We start from the raw sequence: 19562 nt of genomic DNA, 5'->3' as shown, positions 1-19562 counted from the left end.
ACCTTCTTTTCTGGAAGACCATGTGGTGCTTAGTGGTGTAAAGATGTAGCTTGGCAAGCAAGAACTGATGAGCTTTTATTTAAAAATAGAACTGATTGATGTTTCGTGGGACATGGTGCCTCATGTCTCAATGAGCACGCTTTATGGCTCAGAATATTTTTGCCATTAGATCAGCTTTGATAAGGCAGAATCTTTAATCTTGGCACATTAGAAAACACCTTGAGAGAAAATGAATGTAACACTTTTCATTCAAAGAAAGGAGCTTAAAAATTCGGTATAAACAGCACAATGAAATGCAGGAACTTAGATGGGAAATCAGGTAAGAAATTTATAACCATGTTATGAATGCAAGAGGCTGACAGTTAATAGATTAAGAAAGCCCTGGAGAAGATGTCTCTGACTTGCAGTGCAAGACCCCTACATGCCTATGATGATATTGCAGTATTCATGGGTGAGACAGGACCGTTCAACGTTGCAATGTACACTGTAACACTCTGTGCATCTCTTTCAAATCTTCCTGTGCCAACAGGTGTAAACTGCATGCTTCAAACAGTAAAAGCGTTGTTATTGTAATAGAAACAGTTTTCATGTTTATTGGATTCTCATTTTAACAAATGACTTTAAAAAAGGAAGGAAGGAAGAATAGGTGGAAAGACAGGTAGACTAGCCAGTTCTGACCGGCTGGCTGCCCTGTGCTGGGGAAAGGGGGTAAGGAGAATAAAAGATAATAGAAAAGCGATGTTACAAATAAAGGGGGGGGGGAAAGAAAAGCACAAAGAAATGAAAGAATATGGCACTGCTTAAAGTCTGTCTCTAAGGCCGTAAGAAGCACAACAATGCTTTCAAAGCCTTCTGTGCTGAGGACGGTCTCGGCCAGTGTCTCAGGATCCTTTCCTCCGACAAAGGGCGTTTGTCAGGTCTAACGCTCTTGAAAGTTCTTTCCTGGGCGCACTGAAGCGAGGACACTCACAGGGAAGGTGGGCGATCGCTTCCTCACAGCTACAGTTATCGCATGTAGTGCTGTTGGCCATTCCGATCCGAAATGAGTAAGCATTCGTGAAGGCCCTGCCAAGCCACAAGTGACACAAAAGCGTCTCCTCAGCTCCAGATATTCCTGATAGAAGATGGAGTAGATTCTGATCCAAGCTGTGGAGGCGAGCGTTGGTAAATTCCGTCGAATTCCACTGTGCAAGTGCAAGTTCACATGCGTGTGAACGAAGCCTTGCAGCTGCGTCAGTTCTGGATAGAGGTATAATAGCAGAGTGGAGACCATCATGAGCAGATCGGGCGGCCTTATCTGCACAGTCATTTCCGTAGATAGCGCAATGGCCCTGTATCTAATGATACGCTACATTGTGTTTTTTCTCTATTGCGTGACTTTAAGCTTCCATACTGAGGCTAGGAGAATTGAGAGCGGGGCGAGTTGTTGCATTTTTGAAGGACTAGAAACAGTGCACAAAGTATGAAGGCCAGTGAAAACACAAAATGAGCATTGACTTGCAACTGAATTTTTTATTCAATTATATATACAAGAACAATACGCACACATCAAGCAATGTGAAAAAAAAATCAAGCAAATGAAGTGAAGGCTATTAATCATGATTGACATTCTACTGATCCTCATGTCTGCATAATTTTTTATAAGGTACGCTTCAATGGAGCGCCATGCATGCCTACACGCTTACTCCAGTGCAGACTCTGTTTTTTCGAAGATAGGCCTGCACCCACACTGACCACATTGCAGGCAAGAAGTGTAAAGGGATGTTTACACTAAGCAACGTCTTAATGCTCGCTTAATCTGGTATAAATACAATGCTGCATTTGCAATGTGTATTTGCATTTGCACTTGTGGTCGCTGGTAAACAATGCTGAACATGGAACAAATTGAGTGGTCATTTAAGATGACTAGAAGGGCCATGTGTATCTTATACATTTCTTTTTGTACTTTAATAGTGATTACATATTCTTGAAGTATAATTAAAATGTGTTACATAATGGTGTCACAGGTCACAATCCATGTTTGCTGCTGTGCAATAGCCCAAACTTTGTATCCAATGTGCATGCATTGTCCCAAGTAGCCATGACACTAGGTCTGTTCGATTCGCACCATCTGAACCAGTTCACGAGGTGCAGTAATGGTGCCCCCCTATGAACCATGCCATTAATTTCAAAAGAATCACAAAAAGATGCAGGGCTGGTTCACAATTTTTCTGCGCGTTCCCTACAGACGGTGGCAAAACATAGCGCAGGCATGCTGGTGCAAAGCAACAGACAATGAAGCACACGGACGTAAGCACCACTGAAACCATGCTTACACATGTCTGCTGTACCTAAGCAACGCGAGGTGTGCTTACGCCTCAGTAGCCGACCATACCTGCAGTTTAGGACCTCTCAAAATGACATGAATGGCACTCTTCAGGCGGACAAAACATAATGCCTGCATTGTGTCTACACCTCGGCATTTGTTTAGAGTGTCGCATTGTGCCTGTACCGATGAATTAATTGAGCTGCACAATTTTTATAACTTCTTGTGCCCCGCTGTGAACTGGTTCATAGTGGTGCAGGTGAATCCAACGGACCAATTGTGATGGCTTATGTCACAACAGTAAATATGTGCAGGAAGGTCTGCAATGAAGACTTGCTTGTATACAATAATTATGATGCAATTAATTTGCAATCTGAATTCAATTTTTTAATTATGTTGAGAAAGACAGTTTTACACATAAAACTCTCGATAAAGCTTCTCGATTTGACAGCACAAATTCTCAGTCGAATGGCACTATAATTTTTAAAATCTTTCTTCGCAGCCCCCCATGGCATCTTTAATAAGCGCTCACTTTCAAACTAGTTGGCCTTGCAATGCAATTATAAATATTTCATGCAAAGCAAACAAATAAAAGCTGACAAAAACAGCCTCAACATTTATCTCTTTTCTTGTATTGGTCTAAACGTAGCTTTCATTTAACCTTTCAAAGCTAGTGAAGCCCATAACAAACAAGACCGGCTTTCAAACCCCGATAGTGCAAGTTTAACAGACATTGATGATTCAAGGAAAATGTAACTGGATGGGGAAAGTAACGGTCGAGCTGTCTGTAAACAAGGCAAATGGCATTCTTCTGGACGGCTTCCAGTTTGTTAATGTTGGTAGCTTGTGCACATTCGATATACAACTCCACCATAATCTCGAAAAGGTCATATTAGCCCAATTTATATGAGAAGTTTAACACTGTTGGTAGATGACTTTAGCATTCGCTGCAGCTATAGTAGTTCATGAAAAGCTTTAACACAAATAATATCAACATGCTTTGACAAGGATAAATGATAAGGCAAGATGAAGCCTAAGCACTTGTATTGAAAAATACTGTCTAAAGTTAGCCTGTTATTTGAATAGATAAAAATAATTGGTGATGTATGTTTTACGAAGGACTTTATCACAATTTTGTTGAAATCATTCACTGCCTGCCAAGCCTCACACAAGGCACAAAATTGGGAAAATGAATAATTCTAGCATTGACAGTCATAAGCAGAATTAATTTCGTGATATAGAAAACAATCGCCAGCATACAATCAAACGCTACTTTCTGTGTTACTGGGAAGGTCACTTACGTAAAGTAAAAATAGTAAGTTGGCAAGCACAGACGCCTAAAGAACACCTGATGGCTCCTAGTATGGCAGAATCAAACGAATTGAAACTAACAAACTGCAAACAATTTAAGAGAAAGTTAGAAATGCAGTCAAGAAATATAGAGTTTTAAGGATAATGCTCAGCTTGTTCATCAGTTAAAACAAATAACGGAACAAAAATACCAAAAATGGCATCTAACTGGATTCTAATGTCAAAAGCACAAGTGAGGCCTGAGTGAATTCCATAAACGGCAAGATGGTACTAAATCCATGCAAAATGCCATGTTAGGTCTGTTCGATTCGCCTGCACCACTGTGAACCAGTTCACAGCGGTTCACGCAAAGTTCAGAAATTGTGGTGCAGGCACAGCGCGACACTCGAAACAAGTGCCAAGGTGCAGAGGCGGTGCAGGCGTTATGTTATGTCCGAATAATGTGCACAGAGCGCGTAAGTTTGAGAGGTCGTGAACTGCAGATATGATCGAATTATTGGGCATAAATACACACACCACATTTGCATAGATACATCAGATGTGCATAAGCGGGGTTTTAATGGCGCTCATGCCCGTGTGCTGTGTGGTCTGCTGCGCTGCTGCCGCGCGCCTGTACGCCTGCACCAAGGCGGCACCGACAATGGAGTGGGTGCAGCAAAATCGTGAACCAGCCCTGCACCTTTTGAAACGAACGGCGTGGTTCAGCGGTCGCCATTGCTTCACCTGCTGAAACGAATGGCAGGGTGCAGCACCTCGTGAACTGGTTCAGATGGTGCAGGCGAATGGAACGTACCTGTTAAAACTTAGATAGGCATTATGTGATCCAACGAATGCAACAATATGCTTATAAACTATGTATTCTAACATTTTACTAGACTAAGGTGTAAAGAAGATCAATCTATATATAGTTACAAAAGCACGTTTTACCAGATTTAAAAAGGGGGAGCACTTTCGTTTGTTTTCAAGTTGAAGGAACAATACCTGTTGTGAGAGAACACTGAAAAATAATAGCAATGCTGAGGAGCCCACTGGGAATAATGTACGAAAATGCATTAGGAATTACGTCAGGGACCCCACATTTCTTAGATGTGCCTTCATTGAACAACATTTCCTAAATTTGCAGAAGTACTTCTATATTCTAACCATGTTATTAAGGCATACAACATTAAAAACAGAAAGAAAAAATGCTATGGTAGTGTTTTCAATAAGAAATGAGCCCCTAAGGGCGCATGCACCAGTAAAACTCTACACATGTGCTTGACTCCTGGTGATTGCTTCAAGTTCAGCTGAAGTCGCACAAGCCTTCTACACCTTAGTTAGAGAAGCTTGGCTTTCCTTGCAGAGCGAAGACAATTGCAAAAAGAAGGCACATAAAGGTAGAGAGGTTTTGTTATAGCCTGTACAGTAAGAGATCCACTGAAGATAATTACAACACCAGCTAGCTGCTGTCCCATAATCTCGGAAGATAAACCATTTATCTACACACATGCACAGGGTGGAAATGATTGCATTCCCATGCATACGCTACATAATGACAATCACCACAAAACCCCATCGCATTACTATTACTTCCACAGGTAATTTTCACTGCTGCTATGGAATTGCTGTCTCACTACAGCAACCAATACATTGGACATTTCAATTGGTGAGAAAGCGGGATGGGCACTCGCCAGATTGAAGCAGATGCATTACACACACTGTTCAATGCCCAGCCTCGTGTAAGTCACTTAAAACTCGTCACAGACGCTTGCTGACTGCCTTCAGGCGGGGACATGCCTTTCTGTTAGATTCACGTTTCACGTTCAGACTTTCGCGTCATTAGACTATAGCCAGACTGACTAGGCTTCTGCGTGCGCAAAGGGATGCGAAATGCGTGAATGCAATTTGTTTATCGATAAAAGGCGCTCCTATCTTGCAAAGTGATAATTGGAAATATCTATGCACCCTACATCGATCGTCCAACGGCGGCGCGCATCAATTCTGCGTTTTCGAGCTCGTGAGCAGTGTCTCGACGTGGTTACCCATCTAGCCACCGTAACGTGGTGTCGAAGGCTAAACAGGCATCCGGCTATATTGGAAGACGCAGTCACAACTAAAACTAGCAACAGTCTACGACACATGCTACAACACACGAATTATCTCTGCCGGCACCATGCAGTCGGCGGCGCAGTGTCACCACACGACTCTTCGAAACCGCCAATCCATAGCAGGCGACATGTGGTGCCGTTTTGTGGATGCAATGCAGTTCCTTCGAAGCTTCACTAATATCTTCGTAAGGGAAACGTCATTCGCACTCACTGATACTACACAGTACACACCACACGGCCACAAGTAGCCACAGCGACGAAAAGACCGTCTCGTGCGATCCCCTCCCCCGCTGCGTGCACGCATGTGTAGGCGCCCACAGTCATTTTCTATTTTAAAACGCGGCATTAAATCAAATGCTCTATATATTTAGACGAAGTATATTTAACAACAAAACGATAATACTAGCATTTCATGTCTTCTGTTAAACTGCTTTCTTTTTGGTGACGTCATTGCGTGGCAGCAGCGCTCTCCACTTGGACTTCGCTGGTGCCACGCGCGTGTCACCAGCGCCGGCCTTTTTTTTTTCTCCAGGGACGCCTGCGGGAGCTCGCGCTCTCCGCCGGCGGACAGCGCGCTGCCGACTGCTCCCGGCTACGCCATTGGCTAAGCCGATGGTGTCACGTGACCAGGCAGTAGGTAGGCGAGCGCTCTCGCACGGCGCCTGGTGACAACACGTGGCAGGGACCTCTCTATGGGAAAAAGAGCGACGTTCCAGGCATTGTCTTTATAGACCGTTTTAGGGGCGAAGCTCCTTAGGGTGTGGGTCTGTCCCTCCTCTGTAGTATGTAGTAGTAGTCGTCGTAGTAGGTAGCCACGTCTACTTTTATGAGAAAAAAAATTCCGAAAGTTGTGTCCGTAGCGCGGAATCGAACCAGAGATCCCTCGCTTCCGAACGCGCGGCGCTAACCACTACGCCACGAAGCGCACATGGACACACGCACCACGATGACAATAAATACCCAACATTAACGAAAGACTGCGCGTTTCTAACGCGTTTGTTCCCCCGTATTCGCGTTACGGCCCGTGTAAGAAGCTGGTGTAAGACGCTGTGGCCTCTCCGCCTTACCCCCGTATTCATAAACGCTCCTCGACTTGAACTTGACTTGCCACCGCCTTGGGCAGCGCGTTCGAAACGCGTTGAAGGCGGTGGCAAGTCAAGTTCAAGTCGAGGAGCGTTTATGAATACGGGGGTTATACTCTCTCAGCAGTCATGTGATGGCGTCGGCAAACGCGGTGCACTTTCCGGCATGTGTAAACGGCTGCGTAAGACGCTGTGGCCTCTCCCCCTTACTAGAGAGTACTGCACGTTTCTAACGCGTTTGTGCTAGCGTCCCCTTAAGCGGGAGATGGTGCAATTATAATGAAGGGCACTGTTATAAAATAGAAATGACGTCACATATGGCGCGTGTCATTAGTGGAAGTCAATCGTTCGATTTAGTGCGGCGAGACTGGGCGAATTACACGGAAGATTCACGGTTTACCGATGATTCCCTCCGGAGCTTCGCCCACTCATCATCATTCACCCCGTGGATATGCGGTGTTTTTTTTTTCATGGGCGCCGCCATTGACTAGGCAGTGGCGCCATCTATGGGCAGTTGGCATGCTGGCTTGGGCGAACGCCCGTGTTGTATGCTGTGGTATACGCTCGGCGGCAGTTTCTGGTGGATTTTTTCGCACTCGCGCGGTCTATTTAGCATGAAATGGCGTCTTCTACGTGGGGAACGGTCCTGTGAGGCGTAGTGAAGGAATTTAAGTCTGAAGTAATTAAGCGGCTGGAGTAACTGCTGGTGTTAGGGCGGACGGAGCACCCAGCGCGAGGTGCGCGCGTTTGTTTGAGCTTACTATCAGCCTCGGATATCAGTTAGGTAATTCTGAAAATTCGTTTCACGAATGTTACCTTACTGCAGCATTCTCAGCACTGTAATTCTAAGCTCTGGTTTAGCTGCAACGAGTATAGTTACGAAACATTTGACGATCCTAACAACGTGGGTACCGTTCTGCTGGAGAATAAGTGGTGCTGTTTTCTTTGACAAGCGCTCAAGATGTTATGTGTAGATACACTGGGCGACTGCCTTGTTGGCTGGGCAAGGTTTCCGCCAACAAATAAAATAGTTTGGTTAATAATAACCGCATACCGTACAGTGTGAATCACACTTTTCGAGTGGTCAAACGACCAGCTGCAGACTGTGCGAGCGCCCGAGTCAGTGCTAAATGCTGTGTTATAGATCTGTTTGTTCCATATGGCGTATGGTGCAAGTGGTCCAAGCATGCGGCACGTCCATGCTGAGTCTTATTGTGTCGTTATCCCGTCTTCTGTTTTATTTTGCCGCAAAAGGAGAACATATGAACTCTTTTTTGTTATACTCCTAAGTTCAGTGATTTACGACGCATTCACTCACGTTACGGAAATTTTGTCCGTAGAAATAGCTGTTGGATTCTCTTTATGCTATCCCCTTTGTATATTGTGCCTCACAGGACAAAAAAGGCAATGCCGATCTAAGCACGAAGCAATTGTGTGTATCATGTTGGTTTGTCAACCGCAGTGGTGGTTGTATTGAGCGAAACCTTCGGTCTCTTGCAGGAGGCTAACGTAGACATAGTGATTTGAAGTCTACTAGACTTAAAATGCGTAATAACGATGCCGGTGGCTGATGTAAATGTTCCACAACAACTCTTCGTCGAGTGAAAACCGACACATCCAACATAGTTCACAACACATACACACACCGCGACTGATGATGTGCGTCGCATTTTTGCACATCCAAGAGAAATGTCCAGATACGTAGCTACTGCTGCACCTAAAGGCTACACAATGGTTGTCCGATGACCTCGTAAGAATTGACATCCCGTAAATTGCACTCAGAACTAGCTAAAACACCTCGGAATCGTTCCGCAGCGCGCGACCGGCAACGCATTCAAGCCGCGCCGCGCCGGCTCGCACAAGCCAGAGAGGAGGAAAGGCTCGTCGCGCGCCCTTTCCTCCTCGCCCGGTGAAAAGGTCTATAGACGTTTTCACGAGGGCGCTTCCGACGGTCTGGCGTGGAGAGTGTGTGTCAGTGTTGCCTGTTCGGTCTGGACTGTGAGCTTGCCTTGCGCTTGCATTGCGGAGTGGTAGCTTTCCTTCTATGTTTCCATTTATTTTTGTCACGAATGACTTACGCTCGTAAATAATGGCATATATACTCATCAAAAGGCTACAGGCCAGCACTGTGCAGTTTATGGGTGCACAAACAACCAGCGGAAAATAACGCTTTGGGGAACTAAGTGTGTCCACAACACAGCACTCCGCGAGAGCACTGCTGCGATGTGGTATGTTCACGCTTCGCCGGTTTCCTGCGTCACCTGAGGACTTGGCATTTCAGTCTAATGTGAACCAATGCACACATCAGTAAAATAACGCATTTTGGTAAACTCTTTTCGGCACATTTCCCAACAGGTTGCGAGAATTGTCAGCTCTTCGATGTAATATTTTCTCGTATGAAGTGGCAGAGGCTACATTTGTTATTCTTTCAAACACGACTTCATTCCAGTGCCTAATACGGGGGTCACACGGCGCTCTTTTGATAGTAATCGAGCCCGATATGGGTCGAATTTCTTGGTCGCGATTGGCTTCTTTGCTCAATCTGCGGAAGGGAAACAGTCGCGGTCGAACATTCCGATCCAGATCGGTCTCGATCGCTATCAAAAGTGGCCGTGTGTCACCGGTATGAGACAAATTGGAGCACTCTGCGAGAGAACTAGTCGGTAAATACACTTCGCAACGATCTGGAAAAATCGTGTCCTATGGAAGATGTATGCAGACCCTGTGTCCACCAAAACATTGTCTCTGCGTTCACACGCACCCTGCTCGGCCCTGCCCATAAAGGTAATTAACTTTAACAGTGTGATGCTGCATCGAGCTCACCCATCTTTGAGCGTTGTCTATGTGCTTGGGTAGCAAGAGAATGCAAAAACGAACGTGTCAACCTCATCAGCGTGGCCTAGCGCCAGTGCTAGAGTTCGGGAACCGTAATGCGCTAACTGCGTGTGGCGTAGAAACGCGCTAAATGAGCCTGCGCAAGTAAGAACGTAAAAAAACGGTATTCGCATGGGTACGCGGACAATAACATCATGCTTGCAAGAATAACAGTAACGAAAAAAATAAATTATTCGCACAGTCGATCAAGTGAAATACTTACGTGCGTGCAGTGACCGCTTCGCTGACCACTAAGCGCTTTTCACTCCCGGTCAGTAGATGGTCTATAGTCATATGCACATGTATTTATTCGACAATTGTTAAGACTCGACATTACTTTATTATGAACATAGCACAGTGAGACGGTGTAAGGGAAACAAGAAAAAGAGCAAAGATGGTCCTAACGCTGCAATATATTATGGGCTTATTTCGCTTCAGAGATAGCGCACACGAACAATTCTTGCCATCGTGATATATTCAATACAAACTTCGCGCACGATCTACGTTAAGGTTCACCGTGAGCGAAGCTTGTTCCAAATTCAGACATTCGAAAGAAAAGCCATTCCAGGTAAACAAACGTAAAAAATAGGTAAACAAATATATCTTTATAACAAGTCCTGTTATAATCCCTATTGGGGTTGACAGTATGTATAAATAAATAAATAAATAAATAAATAAATAAATAAATAAATAAATAAATAAATAAATAAATAAATAAATAAATAAATACTAAAAATAAAAACCGAGCACCTGGGCTGTATCAGTTGCGCTGGCATCTGTGATCACTGTCGCGCGTCGTTTCGCTGCAGGTATACCGCGCTGCTGGATCGCCACGCTTATACTGACATTTGGTTATAAGCACCCTGCACCGCACCAGATCCAATAAATTTTGCATGATTGAGCTGTTCAGTTGCGTCGCAAGCGTATAGAGTAACCATCGCATATCTACAAATCACTGACACGCGTCGTCGGGCTGCCGGCGCCTGGTTCTAAGCATTGCCCGACAGCTACGTACGCGCCTGCTTTCGCTAAATAGGCAACCCTCAACCGCGAAACCTAATGGTGATCAGATTCAATCAACGATACGGCCATATGTGTCCAGAAATAACAATGAAATATACCGCTGATTAGCATGCCAGGTGTCGACGAAGCAGACGCGGCTGCCGCCGCTACCGACGACCAAACACCACATCCACTGGCTGGGCTTGCTGTTGCCATGGCACACCACACTGAGCGCTCACGCGAGCACGTGAAACATGTAACAAGTCAAGCCGCACAAGACAAGCGAAACGGAAGAAAACAATCGAAATAATGCGCGGCGAAGATCACACAACCGAAGTGCGGCCGGCCTGCTCTCGCAAGGCGCACAGTCCAAAATGGCGGCATAACATGTTCTGACGCTAGACGTCGCACGCGTCGGCAAATGGCGCTGCTCAAACGTCGGTTTGTGAAAAGGTCTATAGGAGGCGTTGAACGAAAGACTGCGCGTTTCTAACGCGTTTGTGCTAGCGCGTTACGGCCCTTGTAAGAAGCTGGTGTAAGACGCTGTGGCCTCTCCGCCTTACCCCCGTATTCATAAACGCTCCTCGACTTGAACTTGACTTGCCACCGCCTTCAACGTATTTCGAACGCGCTGCCCAAGGCGGTGGCAAGTCAAGTTCAAGTCGAGGAGCGTTTATGAATACGGGGGTTATACTCTCTCAGCAGTCATGTGATGGCGTCGGCAAACGCGGTGCACGTTCCGGCATGTGTAAACGGCTGCGTAAGACGCTGTGGCCTCTCCCCCTTACTAGAGAGTACTGCACGTTTCTAACGCGTTTCTGCTAGCGTCCCCTGAAGCGGGAGATGGTGCAATTATAATGAAGGGCGCTATTATAAAATAGGAATGACGTCACATATGGTGCGTGTCATTGGTGGAAGTCAATCGTTCGATTTAGTGCGGCGAGACTGGGCGAATTACACGGAAGATTCACGGTTTACCGATGATTCCCTCCTCATCTTCGCCCACTCATCATCATTTACCCCGTGGATATGCTTATGAGACTTTTTTTCTCGTGTATTCAAATTACAATCCGACGCTATCACACTAGTAGGTTGTGGTTAAGTTGTACTTCACAATTTTTCTGACGAATTTTACTCTGAGAAATATAATTTTTGTTCACTAACGCCTTGCGCCACGCGGAGGGCCTGTGTGGTTGCGGTGGTTCGGGATAATGTGGTTCGGCATAATTATTTCCGCTAGACGCCGATGCTTAACGCCGAGGCCTACGCCGATTATCTGCGACACGGGACCCCTAACAATATCACGTTAATATTCTTTGGGCTTCTGAAAAGCGTTGCCTGATGTCCCAACGTGTTTGCGCAAAGCGAGCAAGTGTGTGGACCGTGGCGTATTACGCAAACTGTAAAAGTCAGATAGGGCACATAGAGGAAGTGAGTGACAACTATATTATTCGAAGGGGTGAGGGAGGCTAAGGTACGTAGGCTGCCAGGCTGTGCCTCACGATGACGTCTTCAGCTCATGCCAGGACCTGTCTGGATGTCTGGGTGGGTGCTGGAGAGGAAGAGGAAGCTATCACAACTGTTCCCTTATGGTGCCGAATCTCCCTGGCATCGCTTCGTATGCCACGTTAAACAACCCTCAAAAGCACTCTGGAGATTTCTGCAGTATTCGAATACATGTTGTGCAAGCATTCAAGTGCTGTGGAATTGTGAAACTGATGTAAGAATATTTTTAATTCTGACGTATGCCTTTTAAGATGATGTCATTTAGTGTCACGAAATATACAGGGTGTTTCAGCGAAGACTTTCAAAATTTATTTAAGGTTACCTGTTGCAGATAGCCCAATTCTAGTTCATGAGCTGGCTTACTCGAAGAGGCGGACATTACTTGCACAAAAATTTAAATGCATAATCGACTAAATTACAAAAATTTACTAATTCAGTTTTTAAATAATTACCTGATGGCCCATATTGCAATTGAGAAATTGTAGCCGCGGAGTTCGCAAAGTGGATTCACTTGGAATGAACTCTCATGATGACACCCGTTTCATGATGACACCGGAACTTTGCGGAGAAATGCATTGGCCTTCCAGTTAATTTTGTGATTCAATGCAAAAAGAGACGTTTTGTTAAGAACCTAACTGGAAGTGTAACGAGCAGTCTCACTTGAACCCTGTGATCTCCAATTACCCCTTTCTAGCGCTAGCGGATGGCAACTTGCACCTGCAAATTTCTCAACTCTCAAATAGCTTGCCTTTATTTTACTTCATTTCACCAACAGCCACGTTCCTACGTGAGTCGCCCGCCTCTTGGGTACAACACTACACCAGGAACAAAGAATCACATGGACACCTGGCTCGCCAGTGAGGAAAAGGAGGCCCAAGGTGAACTCCTAAATCAAGCACGGCAGGCTGCTGAAGCCAGTGAAGCCATGACCAAAGGGCCCCACCCACCAGATTGCATAACGCTTTCCTTATACATTAAAAAATTTTCAATTTAATACGTTGCCTGCACATGATAAGCTCGCTAGAAATATTGGCTGCATATATTGATTTTCATTTGCATAAGGAATCTTTTGCAAATATTTGGTTAAACACACACATATAACTACGCGGAAACGTCTGCCCCAGTGGTCCCCCAATTTTCAGTAAAATATATTTTGTGGCACTTACGATTCCCGCAAAATAGTAAACTAAATTCTACGCCGTTTGTAAAAAAACACCCTTGGGACGCCCAGGAAGGCTTCGATGCATAATATACTACAATAGTAGTAATGGGCGAATTTTAGTGAATTTAAGTATAACAAAGTTTTTGCTCCGTTTCATTGTTTAACCTTTTGTAACCCCCTCACCCAATACTGAACTGGATTAAATAAGGCCTTGAATAAATAAATAAATACATAATCACAACGTGACATTCGCCTGTACATCGCCCATAGTCTCTCCTTTATATATATATTGTGAGACAAGGTTTAGGCAGTCAGATTCTCATTTATTCTCCCGAGCGAGCGCCCCGCTACCAGGCCCCAAAACGGTGATGATGAGAATGTACAGATGAGAATATGAAGCGTATGAATAATGCTCACACTAATTTCCCCGCGCGCGCAAGCGGCCAGCCAGGCCGCGACTCAGCCAGGAGGGAGGCGCCGAACGAATCGTTTGAGACGCGAAACGTGAACGATCTCTGAACCACGATAACGATGGTCGGAAGAAACCTCGATGGGAGTAACGCGATAGTTCACTGGGGATGTTTGTTCATTAATAATGTAGGGGCCAAGAAAGCGCGATTCAAACTTCTCACACAAACCGGGTGTACGAGTGGGCGTCCAAAGGAGCACTTCATCTCCAGGACGATAGGAGACGTCGCGACGAGAGATGTCGTAACGTTGCTTGCGGTCGAGTTGACTGACTTCTGTGTTGAAGCGAGCACGGTCACGACATTCGTCAAGTCGCGAGACGAACTGTTCTGGTATACTGGCCGAGGTGTTAGTTGGGGCAGATAAGAAAGCGGCGTCGATGGTGAATGTCGGCGAACGGCCGTAAACGAGGTAGAAGGGAGAGTACCCTGTAGTCCGCTGGATGGCAGTGTTGTGAGCAAACGTCACAAAAGGTAAAAGTTTGTCCCAGTTGTCGTGGCTTGGCCCGATATACATTGCTATCATATCTGTTAACGTGCGATGAAATCGCTCTGTTAAGCCATTTGTCTGGGGGTGGTACGCGGATGTCGTCTTATGAACTGTGCCACATGCTCTGAGTACTTCTTCGATCATTGTTGACATGAAACTCTTGCCGCGATCACTCAACAGTACACGAGGTGCACCATGACGCAGCACAATGGCATCCAGAAAGAAGCCGGCAACGTCTGAGGCGGAACTAGAGCGTAGAGGTGCGGTCTCTGCGTACCGTGTGAGGTGGTCGACAGCTGTCACGATCCATCGATAACCTGCTGGCGTCATGGGTAGAGGTCCGACCAGGTCAATTCCAACGATGGCAAAAGGTGTCTCGGGACATGGGATGGGCTGCAAAAGGCCAGCAGGAGGTGAAGTCGGTCGTTTCCGCCGTTGACACTGGACGCAAGAAGCGACGTACTTGGCCACAAAGGTAGACATGCCCGGCCAAAAGAAACGGCTCCTAACGCGGTGGTATGTTTTGTGGAAACCCAGGTGGCCAGCGGATGGGTCGTCGTGAAAGGCTTCAAGGATTTGCGTGCGCATCGAACGTGGAAGAACAGGTACCCAGCGGTGGCCGTCGGTGTTGTAAATGTAGCGGTGCAACACGTCGTTGTCGAGCTTAAATAGTCGCAGTTGTCGACGTAATCGGGCATTTGGTGCAGAAATAGTACCGCAGAGGCGTTGGATGATGCTGCTGCAGTAGGGATCAGAACGTTGACACGAGGCGAACTGAGTTCCGCGATTAGAAGATGGCGTGTCAGTAACCGCTAGAGGTAATAACGTAAGTGGAGACTTAGTCGCATTATCAAGTGGTGAGCAATGGAGAGACGTGCTCGAAGATAATAGTGGCAGGGGGCAGCGAGACAAAGCGTCGGCATCTTGATGCTTTTTTCCAGACTTGTAGACAACGTCGAAATCGTACTCTTGTAATCGGACCACCCAGCGACCAAGGCGGCCAGACAAATTTTTCATTGACGACAACCAGCATAAGGCATGGTGGTCGGTTATGACTGTGAAGTGGCGTCCATAAAGATATGGTCGAAACTTTTGTATGGCCCAAACTACTGCAAGGCATTCCTGTTCTGTTATCGAGTAGTTCTTTTCGGCAGCCGTTAATGCGCGACTGGCATAAGCAACGACTCTCTCTCGTGTAGTGGTATCACGCTGTAGAAGGACAGCACCGATCCCATGGCCACTAGCGTCGGTGTGCAAACAAGTTGGTGCGTTCTCATCGAAGTGACTCAGGACGGGGTCGGATGTCAAGGCTTGCTTGAGGGCTTGGAAAGAAAGCTCGCAGTCGTCTGTCCAAGTGAGAGCAGTGCCCGACGTCAGCAACTTGTGCAGCGGCGATGCCATAGCAGCAAAATGACTGATGAAGCGGCGGAAGTAGGATGCCAGGCCCAAGAAGCTTCTTAATTGTTTTTGATTTTCGGGGCGAGGGAAGTGAAGCACGGCAGCAACCTTGTCGGGATCTGGTCGAACACCATCTTTACTGATAAGGTGCCCCAACACTTTGATGTTCTGTCGGGCAAAATGGCATTTTTTTGTGTTGAGTTGGAGTCCAGCGTTGGAAATGCATGTGAAAACTTCGTCCAAACGCTCAAGATGCTGACGAAAAGTTGTAGAAAAAATAACTATGTCATCTAAATAACACAGACAGGTCTTCCACTTAAGGCCGCGTAAAACTGTATCGATCATGCGTTCAAATGTTGCAGGAGCATTACATAAACCGAAGGGCATGACGTTGAATTCGTAAAGCCCATCAGGCGTTGCAAAGGCTGTCTTGCTCTTGTCCGCTTCGTCCATGGGTATTTGCCAGTACCCAGATCGCAGGTCGAGACTTGAGAAATATTCAGCGCCCTGGAGGGAGTCAATGGCATCGTCGATTCTTGGCATCGGATATACGTCTTTGCGCGTGATCTTATTAAGTGCTCGATAATCGACGCAAAATCGTACAGAGCCGTCTTTCTTGCGGACCAACACAACAGGAGACGACCAAGAACTGGACGATGGCCGAATGATGTCTCGTTTAAGCATGTCGTCAACGTTGTCCGCAATGATTTTCCGCTCTACGGAAGACACGCGATACGGGCGGCGGCGTACAATAGAACTGCCTTCGGTTTCAATGCGATGCACTGCGACAGAAGTGCGTCCCAGAAGTTTGGAGTTAACGTCAAATAAGGCGCTGTGTTTTTGCAGTAGGGCCAAAAGGTCTTCTTTCTGGGCAGCAGTCAAATCGGGATTTATCGCGTCCTTTAGAGCAGTGGCAGCAGCATGATCATCAGTAGTGGTAGACAAAGGTGGTGATTCGGTGTGAAGAGGTACTAGCGAAAGAGGTTCGGTGTCAGTAAAGCAAGACACAGTGGTGCCCTGGGAGAGCACAACTGGCGAAGAAGTAGGGTTATGAACAGCGACGAACGTTCTACCGTCCTGAAAACGCACCAGGCTAGGAGTAATGCTAAGCCCACCAGAGATGCAGTGACTGCTGGGTGCAAGAAACACATCACCATTAACAATAGTGTCGGAAGTCAGCGTTAAGATATGCTCATTGCCCGCGGGAATTAAACAATCGGTAGACGCGACGAAACGTAGTGTGTGAGCATCGACAGCGAACGAAGATTCAGTGTCTGTCATATGAATAGTGCGCTGGCGACAAGAGATGAAAGCTGACGCTGAGGACAGGAAGTCCCATCCCAAAATCATGGCGTAGGTACACGAAGATAGCACGGCAAACTGAATGTGGTGAAGGATACCATCAATGAAAACACGTGCAGTGCAAACACCGGAAGGCTGAACAAGAACTGCATTAGCACAACGAAGGGGAGGGCCATTATATGGTGTCTTCACTTTTCGCAATCGAGAACACAAGTCAGTACTAATAACCGAAAGCGATGCACCCGTGTCAACCAAGGCTTCAGTCCGTATACCTTCAACAAACACCATAAGTACATTTGACGGGCGCATCGGAGGAGTTTCACGTTGTCCAATGGATGCAGCTTTCCCTCCTGAAGCTGCACAATTTAGTTTTCCGGGCGGTGATTGGAGGACGAAGTAGCCGGTCGAAGAGGGGAAGAGGAGCGCCGCATCGGTGATGGAGAGCGACGGCGCGAGAAACGCAATGAACCGGCAGCGTTGAATTCCTGGGGAGATGGGGAACGTCGCGGATAATAATCGTAGTAAGAACGCCGCCGTTGTGGGATCGGGCCAGAAAACTCATCCCTCTCAAACCCGTCATAGCCACGCCTTTCATCTTGCTGACGGCGTCGGCAAAACCTTGAAATGTGGCCACGGATGCCGCAATAGTAGCAAACAGGTCGAGGTGGGCTCCATGCGTTGTAAGATTCATGAGGTGGTGGTCGCGCAGTGATGGGATTCAGGGACCCGTGCATTGCAGGCGGCTGCTGTGGTGGCTGCTGCAAGGGTGGCACCAGGGAGGCAACCTGAGCATAAGTTGGCGTAGGTGCCTGCTGTGGTGGCTGCCGGGAGGGTGGCACTATAGAGGCAACCTGGGCGTAAGTGGGCGTAGGGATGGGTTGCGGGCTCGAGACTTGTGGACAGGTCACGGCAGCTATCTCTTCCCTCACGATATGGCGGAGGCCGGCACCAGGAGTAGACAGATGGACCTCAGGAGGGGTAGACGATGCGTGGGCGTGCAGTTCCTCACGGATGATGGAGCGAATGAGGGCACGTAGTTCGCTGTCGTTGAACGCCTTGAAATCAGAAGTGTCAGGGTGTAAGCGAAGCATATTAAGCTCATCTAGGCGCTGACACGTACTGATGATGTCAGCGATGGTAGTGGGGTTCAGCACGACAAGAGCATTAAATGCCAGAGTCCCAATACCCTTGAGCAGGTGGCGTACACGGTCACTCTCTGGCATCGAGGTGTTCACGCGGCGGCAGAGGGTGAGCACGTCCTCTATGTACGAAGTGTACGACTCGCCCGAGCGCTGGATACGCTCAGCAAGCTTCTTCTGGGCAATATCTGAGCGGACAGAAGAGTTCGCGAAAATCTGGCGTAGGTGGTGCTTAAACGTGCTCCAGTTGACGAAATCGAGCTCGTGGTTATAAAACCAAGTTCTTGCGACGCCGGTGAGGTAGAAGGCGACGTGCCTAAGTTTGTCAGATTCGTTCCAGTGGTTAAAGTCACTCACGCGCTCGTACAGCTCCAACCAGTCTTCAACGTCTTCCCCGGGAAGTCCAGCAAACACCGGTGGATCCTTCTGAGGGGTGGTGACCGTCCAAGCAGGGGTTCCCGCCGGAGCAGGCAAGGTGGATGTCGCGGTAGTGGCCTGCTGGTCTTGAGACATGGTCGAGTGTAGTTGGTAGAGGCGGCGACCCGAGCGGAGCTCCAGGGATGTAGCGTAAGTGAAGCTGGAGAGAGACGGGCAGCGAGAGGGCGAAGGAACCGGACAGCAGACTCCACCACTTGTGAGACAAGGTTTAGGCAGTCAGATTCTCATTTATTCTCCCGAGCGAGCGCCCCGCTACCAGGCCCCAAAACGGTGATGATGAGAATGTACAGATGAGAATATGAAGCGTATGAATAATGCTCACAATATATATATATATATATATATATATATATATATATAAACAAAGCATCTGGTTTGGTTTAATGCGATTCGGCAAAACCAAATACACACCTTCGAAAACGCTTAAATAAGGAAACATGCTGATTCAGTAATTATTCGCGGCACTCCTAGTTACGCACGAACTATTAAATCCCCCCTATATGTTGCCATTACCGTTTCCCCTATTTTCACTTTGAAGAAATTGTCACGTCAAGCTCTGTCGTTACATGGGAACACATACAGAACAAAACCAGTGTAACAGATTTTAGCCCTTGTTAAACAAATCTTTTGCAAGCGCCACACTGTATCGATATTTCATTAGCGGCATTTTTACCCCATTCTTACTTTGTTAAAGATCGGTGGCCTTTAACATGTTCCCAGGGCAGGAAGCTTATTTCAGCTCCTGTCGTAAAAGGCACTCATGAAAATCCGAAGCGCTCGCGCTCGTGATGTATTCAACATCTCTAGTTCAGCCACACACTTTCACTTGTGTCCAATGACCTAACCCAACCTTAACTTGCCCAACATTCTCCGGAAACATAATAAAGTTGCCTTGCTTACTTCATCGAGGTGAATTACTTACTTCACTTACTTACTACACACCTTCCATTACGCAAGAAAATAGGGGGGGGGGATGCGACTACATTTTGCTAACCTTTT

The sequence above is a fragment of the Dermacentor silvarum genome, chromosome 9 (genome assembly GCF_013339745.2).
Source record: "Dermacentor silvarum isolate Dsil-2018 chromosome 9, BIME_Dsil_1.4, whole genome shotgun sequence".
Taxonomy (NCBI): domain Eukaryota; kingdom Metazoa; phylum Arthropoda; class Arachnida; order Ixodida; family Ixodidae; genus Dermacentor; species Dermacentor silvarum.
The sequence above is the reverse complement of the archived record's forward strand: the minus strand, read 5'-3'. Positions refer to the sequence as shown.